Raw genomic sequence first — 9,209 nt, forward strand, 5'->3', positions numbered from 1 at the left:
AGAAGTGCACAAGGTTTTTAGTTAATTGAATACATTTTATTCACTTGCTAGGAGTATTCAGTTATCCAAACCCTTACATTTAAAGGCAATTTCTTTATTGTCCATGATAAATTCGACTGCATAATCAGATCAGCTCCTTGTTTGTTTACTTGTCTTCTGCCTCCCATTTAAATTCCAGAATGTGCACTTCCCTTTCCCTCCTCAGTACGTGCATGTCTCAGCCCAGACCAGATTCCCAGAGCCTCAGCCCTCGCATTTGCAAAGTGCAGCTAAAATAACCAGCACCCTTTGGACAGGGAGCAACATGAAACCCATCCCAGCTAGTGAGGGCAGAGTGATTTAAAGTGGCTTGATAATCAAATGTGAAAGGTTGGAAGTATAAAAAATAAATGGTGCCTCCAATTCTGTCCTGTGCACCTCTTCTGTGTGAAAGGGCTGTTTCTGCTCCCTGTCCTGCAAGCACCTGGAGCTGTTAACTCTTAGAGAAGATTTGGAGCTGGCTTGGTGTCAGCAGGGTAAGATTTTTGTCAAGCACTGGACTATGAACTTGTGTCCCTGATCCACTTTGAACAGATACTGATATACGCTGTATTTTGTGCATGTTGTTTGCAGAATCCTGCTGGCATTGGTTTACTGTTTTGGAAAGGAAAGGGGTTAATTAGCGTCATTATCAATCACTAATGCTTGTCTAACATGTCCAAAGAATAATCAAGTTAGGGGACTGCACAAAGCTAACATCTGCTTCATTCCAGTTAAAGATTTTTCTTTATATCGTTCAATTATTGGAAGTCCGCACCGGTTTCAGGCTTTGTCATGGCCATAAAGAAGGGTCAGATCGTTAGAAATCTAGAATGGAGGGGAAAATGCAATATAAATAACAAATGACTTCATTATTTGAGTTACAGGTGAAAGAATGGCCGTGAAAATGAGCAGGGATTACTAAAATGTGTTCCTTCTTTTTATCTCCAAGACAGAGGAAAAAATAAATCAGCCAAGCCCAGTTCTTAAATCATTTATTCTGCATAGGCTGCAGCCTCTCTCTTTGTGGTATTTAGTTTAGTAACCCCAAACTCCCCTGAAGAAATAGTTTAAAGTAAAGAACTGGAAAGGGAGGAAAAGTTAAAGTCTGTTAGAACCTGTTACCAGCAGAGCAGTATGGTCAGAATAGCAAAATAGCCTTGTTTTTCTTCATCTAGTTGAAGATTCTAGGCTTTCTTGGGTGGATGAAACAGCTGGTATTTCAGGCAGGGTAAACATAGGTTATACAGTTTATGATGGTGGTAAAGATTTCTGTCCTTGAACTGCTACTCCGTTCTGGTGCTGTAGATACAAAGGTGACAGATCTGTGGTCTCTTATTCCCTCTTACAGTCACTGTAGTCATACCTCTGATGCTGAGTTCAACTTTGGTGGCCCAAAGGCCCAACATTTTTATCATACCAGGAGAGAGGTTAGAGCACCTTCACTGAGTGAATGCAGTGTGGAAATCAGGGTAAGACTACTGAGAGCTTTCTGGTAGTGTAGGAGGGACCCGCTGGTTCCCTGTGGCACTTTTCTTTCAGGCTCTGATTTTGCAAGGCACGGTGCTGGCAACCAAAGCCTGTGGTTTCCCCATGCAGGTATGAGTCTCTCCCTCTTGAAACCAGGGCCCTGAGGTTGCTCCAAGCTCTGTGGTTGTTGTCCTGTTCCTAGTTACAGAGCTCATTTGCACAGATGATCTTCAAACAAGGGTAAGGAGGATAAACTGAGGAAGCGTAGCCTAGGTGAGGAAAAAATTATCTTGTGTTGAACAGGAAGGTGGAGGATTGTTGGATGTGAAATGCAAGCCATTTCACTATGTTGTTCCTCAAGCATATTGTGCACACACACATACATCCTAGTTTCTATAAGAGATCTGCAGTGTCTACATGAAGACCTTTTCTGTCCAGAGATGCTCTCAAGCCTCATTGCTGTTGTTGCCTGTGGTATAGTTAATTCCCTTTGTAATACTTGATTGAAAGCAGATGCAGGGGCTCTGAATAGAGAGTTGTTTTCTAGTGGGAGTGTGGGCTGTGCAGTTACACTCGCAGGCTGAGGGATGTATATTGCTTCTACACAATGTTTTGGGTTATGTTCCTACCTGCTCATTCATCCCACAAAACTTCCTGCCTCAGCACTGCTTTGGACAGAGCTGGCCCCCTCCTCCCTGTGCATGATCCATGCTGATCCCCAAAGCTAAGGATAAAGAGGCAGAGGTGTGAAATATATGGGACATGTTTCTGGTTGTAGAGCAGGGCATTTTTTGGAGTTCCCAGGAGAAAGGGAGAGCTTTGTTCCATTTCCTTCTCTCTTTTTCCCTCCCTCCCTCCCTCCCTCCTTCCCTTTTAACCTTGCTGGCAGGCTCCCCTCCCTCCAGCTCATCCTTCTTGCCCTCTCCCTTGCTGCTGGATGCTGCTCCTTGTACTTTTCCTTGCTCCCTGTGCATGTCCACACTGTGGCCATGCCTCTCCTGTGATGGAGGTTATCTCTCTGCCCTGCAAGCGGGGCAGCTTGGACAAAAGCTGGGGAGACACCCCACAGTGCAGCATGTGCTGATGCGCCCAGGCAGGAGAAGGCTAGTGGGGCAGTGCTGGAGGGAAAGCAGAGTCTGTGCCTGGCCTCAGTGCTCCTTTCTTCATTAGGCCTAACGAGCTACACTGTAATAGTGATAAAAAAGTGCTCCTGCCATCCCTGACTGGGTTTTGGATCCTGTATATGGGTGTAGATGATCTAGGACAGCAACTGATGGGTATACCATTGCCACAGAGCCTTGGTACAGGCTGTTCCTGGCATGCCAGTATTTGGGGTGGGGGCTAGCGGGCCAGCTGCTGGGGCTTCTTCCCAAACCCATGCCCTTATGAGAGCTTGCAGCTATCCTGCTGGAGAGGATGGGGTTTTGCATGGAGCTAGGGAAGGAGAGAGAAAGCAGAAGGTGGGTGCAGCTTAAAAGAAAATGAGATGGAAAAGGGACAATTGTGAATTTTGCCTTGTGTTTCCAGGAGAGCCTGGACAGGGCCCTGGTAGGGGTTATGGAGATCACCCTGTCCCTTGCTGCCTCTGCTTTTGGAAAGTTTCCTGGAAAAGGACTGGGGAAACTGAAGCCTTCAGCAGAACTGGCTGCTGCTATGACCCTCTCAGAGGCCGACTGTTTATTTGTTCGGATTGTCATACCCAGGGAGGTTTTTCACCTAGGGCGCCTGTTCCTCCCTGCCTATGAAGAGCCAGTGTGCAGAATGGTGTGCATGTGTGGCTGTACAAGGAGGTGTGCGTGCATCTGTCTTTATGGGTGTTTGTATGTGTGCTCTTATCTATCTATTTATCTTCATGGGCGTGTGTATTTATCTCTCCATCCCGAGACTTTTGGAGAGGCTGGGAGAAGAGGGGGTGGGGTGGCCTGTCTCCGGGATAGTTGATATTCCAGGTTCAGCCTCTTTCTCTGCTCTCATTCTCTAAACCCAGCCAGGGGGAGTGTCGCCCCAGGCCGAACATATGCTTCTTTCCATTGCACTAATCCACCTTCAGCGTGGAGGAATAATTGCTCGAGTGTCCATGGCTCCTCGGCGCTTTGTCCCTCGCTGGCTCCCATCAGCTTGGCACACGCCATTTCAATCAAATCCTTTCAGAGCCCTGTCTCCTTTTATCACGTCCCCGTTCCGGCGAGAGGAGGGAGGGGAGCACCGAGCTCTCCGCAGCGCCGGCGGGGCCGAGCCGAGCTAGACCGGGTCCCCCCACAGGGAACAAAAGGGCCACCGAACAGCACCGGGCTGAGGTCACTCTGTCTGCAAAGGTGTTTGAGTATGATGCTGTTGTTGTTGAGAGGAAATTAAAAAAAAAAAAAAAAAAAAAAAAAATAGAAGTGAGCCATACCAACGGGTGATTGAGCTCTCTTTCCTGTCACAGTGAAGCGGGACAACTCCGGTAGTCAGAGGGCACTGGGTTATGAAGAGGTGAGTGGAACACTCACCTGTCGGTGGTTGTGCTGCTAGTGACAGGGCACGGGCTGGGAATCAGCGTCTGGAAAACTCACGCGACTCTCCGTAGCCAGGGGAATGGGAGATTTCTGCAGGAATCTGCCCTCGCCCCGACTTTCCTCTCTCGCTCGGTGGAGACAGCCTTAATCTAGCGGGACAGAGCGACTGGGGACCGGGAGAGGGGCAAGGACGCTCCTGCCCTCCCCGGCCGGCTCGGGACCCTGGAGGGGCAGCGTGGTGCAGGCTCTGCGCCGCGGCAGGGAAAGACTGTCTTTTTTTTTTTTACTTGTTTGTTTTGAGTCCCTTTGCCTTCAGGCAATGGGGTCCTGGATGTTGCGAAGGGGCTTAAAAATTCCTCCTAGGAGCCCCGAGCTGAAGGAGTGGAAAGAGAGGAAGTCAGGGTGGTTAACCGGGGGAGATTTAAAATTAAAGAGAAAAACGGGAAAAAAAGACAAAAATGTGCATGATCTTTACATTCTACGGGCTATTTAGCTCTTTCTTTCTACTTGTTTTTGCTCAGGTGCCTGGGATGGCTGATGGGGGACAGCTCCCCCGCCTTCTTGGTCTGGCCTCGCCGCCGACCCCGGGCCCACTTTTCCCGGGAAGGCCGCTGTGCTCCCTAAAGCGGGGGGCTGCCTGCTGTCCTGCTCGCCTTGCTGCTGCTGGGAGGCGAAGGGTCTCCGGGTGGGGGTCCTGCCTCCCCCGTCAGCTCTGCTGGGTTCATCGCAGGTGAGGTCCGCGGCTTTCCCGGCAGAGCGGGGTGTCGGAGCACCGCCAGGATACCCGCATTTCGCACCTTGCCACCCCTCCATCCTCCCCACCCTCCGCCCAGAGGGAGGCTGCAGAGCCCCAGCCCGGGCGCAGCTGCCGCGGGAGCTGCGACACACGGGCCGGGGCGGGGAGAGAGAGCACCGGGGAGCTGCCGTGGGGGCAGAGCCGCGCCGCAAATACGCGGCCGATCGAAGTGTGCCGGCGTTTGCTCCTCGCGATGTTTGCCCCACGAATCTCTGAATAGTTTTTTACTACAGCGTGGGTCTTTCCTGCCGCTGAGAAAAATCGCCTTTATTAAAAAAAAAAAACAAACAAAAACACAAAACCCCAAAAACCAAACCTCTTTCCACTACGTTAGGATTTAACCACAACATCCACAAAAACTGCCTTATGAAAACCAGACTTTTCTATGAAAAGACTCTTCTGGCAGCAATTAGTCTGCCTTTCTTGAACGAAATTCTTTATAATGTCATTCAGCGGAAAAAAAATTAATCCCAGGACAATTTTGATTACACAGTTTAAAAAAATAATAAAATTAGCATATTCGGGTTTGCCCTGCAAAGAAAAAAAAGTTTAAATTTCCCATTGATCAAAAAAAAAAAAACCTCGCTGAGATTTTGCGAGGGTGGGCTTTCACGGGAAATAGACTAGTTCAGTTCCTGTGTGACGGGAGTAGAGGGCATTAACACACACACTCGTTACCGACTTCTTTCAGGGGCTTTGCCTCAGCCTCTCAGCCCCACCTCGGCTGCGGAACGCCAGGCAGGAGTGCCGCTGCTTCCAGTGGGAGGCTCGTGTCCGTCCCCACGCAGCTGCGCCCGCCCCTCGGCGGGCAGCGCTCGGTTGGAAGTCGTGTGTCTGCCTGGCGCGCAGGGAGAGGCGCGTCCCTTTCTTCCACACGCCTCCCCGGGAGCTGGCTGTCCTCGCGTGGGTCCCGGTCCCCAGCAGGGCAGAGGGGCTCACCCCGGCTACTGGGCGGCACTCGGCTCGCTCCCTGGCTGCCGCCCCTTGCCCACCGGAGGAGGATGAGGAAGGACGGGGAAGGGGGGAGGGGTAAAAGAATCTGGCCCCAGGAGGCGGGGGAGGGTTGGGGGTAGCTGCCTACCTGAAGTCTGTCGCAGATGCTTGGGCAAAGCCAGTCCCTCCGCCTCATCCGCAGGTTTTTGCTACTTCCCCCCCCTCCCTCTTTCTCCGTACTCTGGTGAAAGGTTGCATGTTTCAGCTCAGAGATTCAAACGCTGAACTGCTAAACCAGAGTAGGAAAGGAGAGGAGTGAAGAAAAAAAAAAAGGCGTGTTTATATTTCAGATATTTTAAAAGGTCGGCTTTAATTAGGTTAAATACAAGTATTATTGGCCCAGAAGCACATACTGCAATAAGCTCGTTACAAGCCTAATTGCGAAACAAAAAAAAAACCAAATTAAAAAAAAAACTAACCCAAACCAAAAAACCAAAACCCCCCAAAAAAGCCCAAACAAACAAACAAACAAACAAAACCAAAAAAAAAAAAAAAAGAAAAAAAAAAAAAAGAAAAGTGCGTGTGGAGAGAGAAGCCGTACTCTTTCAGCACGACTCACCTCCTGCAGTACGTGCGTGGGGATGCACGGCGCCCCATGCCGTGATTACCGCACATCCCCACGCGGGACGGCCAGGGAAGGCTGCGCTCTGCGCATCCCTCCCCACCCCGGCCTCCATCCTTTTGGAATGAGTTTTGCATTTCACCACTGCGCTTGGCCGGAGTGGGGGGCTGCTTTTACAGCCGAGCGAGGTGTGTGGGTGGCTGCGCGTGAATCTACTCTGAACTTGCCTTGGAGCCCGGTCCCTCTCGACCCTCCAAAATAGCTCTTCTCCCCAGCTGGTCCTTCTCTCTCAACCCTTTGGCAACACAACTTGGGGGGGAAGGGGGAACCATTTGCCCTGAATCACAAATTTTCATGGCTTGGAAAGAAAAAGGTAACCCTCATGTCTAGCTCAATTAATAAACATGGTGATTTCACACCCAAAAGGAGGACATTATTTCACGGGAGCACTATCAGCTCCATCACAAAGGGTCACAGCGCAGCTGTGGCGAGCCCGGGGTTATTATGCAGCCTGATGATAGGATCCCGCTTGCCATCCCAGCTCCTTCCTCGGGGCGACCAATAGCCCCCGGCAGGGCTTGTGCCACCTCATGATAAAGGACTTACCCGATGCGTGAGGAAATGGAGCAGCTTTCAGATGAGAGGTAATCAGCTTGCAGGCGCAGCCCCAGCCCCTCGCTTCCCCCCAGCCCGTCTCCTGCCTTTCCATTTAACTTTTTTTCTTCCCCCTCCTCCCCCCAGACAACAACAGCAAGGAGTTATTATTCATTTAAACGCAAACCTGAAGATCCCTCTCACCTTCTCCGGCCCCCTGCGGGGATCAGAGGCGGGAGACCCCCGGTCCCCCCTCCCGGCCAGCCCTCATGGTTGCCAGTGGCAGGAGGAGCTGCCTCCCCGCAAGGAGGGACAGTTGTGGCTGATGGATTTCTGGTGTCAGGAATTGGGTCCAGAAGCTGTGAGGCAACATATTAACTGCGATCCCATAATCTCTTAATCACATTACATTTTAAGTGAGCATGTGTAATTTCACCCATCAATGATTTATTTAAGCAACGGAGCACAATTACTTGTCTCGCACACAAGCGCTGGCTGGGGGAGCATTGTTTGCCAGAAATAAAATCTGCGGTTTCAGGGACTATCTGTTTCTCCATGCTGAGAAACCCCAGACCCCTCTTCTGAGGACAGGAGTTAGGCAGCTGATCCTTCTACCCAGGCAAGGCGAGGGCGAGGTTTCCTACCCTTTCTATTCATCCCCTTTCCAGAATTAGCCCGGCAGCATGATCTGACTCTGGTGAGGTGAGAAGTGCCTTCAGCTGCCCGGTCCTTCCCCGGTGCTGCCCGCAAGCTCTTGCTCGGGGAACGTGTTGGGGAAGCCAGAGGGATGTTTGCTGGCGTGGGGGGGATCTGATCCTTTTGCACCGTTTTGACTAAAGCAGGTATAATTTATCGAGCCGGTGAGCCGATCTTATATGGGGTCACTCTTCCCAAATCCTATATTAACGAGGAGGGAAAGCAGAGTAACGTTTCCTGGCACGATGCTGAATACTAGTCTGGGCATTTGACTCCTCTGGCCCTGGCCTGGACACCTCCGGCGCTGTGAAAGCCGAAGACCGCCCCGCATTTCGGCACGCCAGTCCCCTCCGCCCTGGCTGCCCTCCTACACCGGGCCTATCCTTTAAAGTTGCCCCGTTTCAGCGGGAGGTTAGCATTTACCATCCTCTCTTCTTTTCGGCCCGAGGGCCAAACTTGCCACCGAACCGGCTTTCCCGTCTGCGGGGCGACATCCCCGCCACCTCCTGCCCGGGGACGGCAGCCGCCGGTGGGCAGACGTCCCTCTGCCCGCGGAGAGGGTGGGCGGGTCCGCAGGCGACCCCACCGGCTCCCCCAGACCGCCCCCTGGCTCCACGGCCCCCGGTCCCGCCGTGCAGCTTGGCCCCAGCACCAGGCTGGAAACACCTCCACAGCTTTATTGTTATTATCGTTATTATTGGTATTTCTATCACCCCCTGACAGATCGCTCTGTGATGGGCAGCCGAAACCCGTGCCCGCCGTGAGGAGGAAAAGCCACCCGAGAAACGCTGCCCGGGAGCCGATGTCTTCCTCAAAAGGGGCTGGCGTTCTACACGTGCCGGTATCTTTACTAAATACTCGACGGAAGAAGGTGTCCGAAAGGGAAAATCTCGGCTAAAGAGAGAGAAAGACCTTCTCCTCTTTCAGTGGCTTTAATTTTTTTATTTTTTATTTTCTTGAGCTGCCTTACTCAGGCATTTGGCAGATTTAACGTTGCAAAGGAAACAAAGAAAAAGAAGTAATTACATTTTTGGAAAACAAACAATAATTACACGATACAATCGGTATAACAGTAAGTGAAACACAGCAGCGGGAGTTAAAAACAATATTCTATCCATGGAGATGGGCTCCGCCGCTGACTCAGCGGTTTTGAATACTCCAAATTATCCTTACATCGGATTTCTGTAGCGCAGTTCAGCTGCAGTCTATTGGCTTTTAAATTAAAACGTATCTCGCTGATTAGGCACGAGTAGCGTCTTAAAAAAAAAAACAAAAACCAAACACAAAACAAGGAAGCAGGTTCTCAAGGTAAAAATTTTCTGGTGGATCAGGAATACTTCATGAGCCCATCTGTATGTCAAGCAGAGGAGCAGCGCTTGGAGGGGCAGCCCCTGCCTCTCGGTTCCCGATGCCCGGGGCGGGGGCGGGAAGGGAGCAGGAGCGACTCCCTCGCATCTGAACTGCTGCAGCACCTGTCACCTGGCGAAGTTGTGACTTCACATGCCTCGCGGCTGTGACTTCACGTTGGGGCGCGTTATTCCATCACTGAGCCGTGTTGACATAAACATTCCCTCCCCCCCCG

Source organism: Manacus candei, unplaced genomic scaffold, assembly GCF_025592945.1.
Source record: "Manacus candei isolate 608988 ecotype Guabito, Panama unplaced genomic scaffold, ASM2559294v1 h1tg000049l, whole genome shotgun sequence".
Lineage (NCBI taxonomy): Eukaryota > Metazoa > Chordata > Aves > Passeriformes > Pipridae > Manacus > Manacus candei.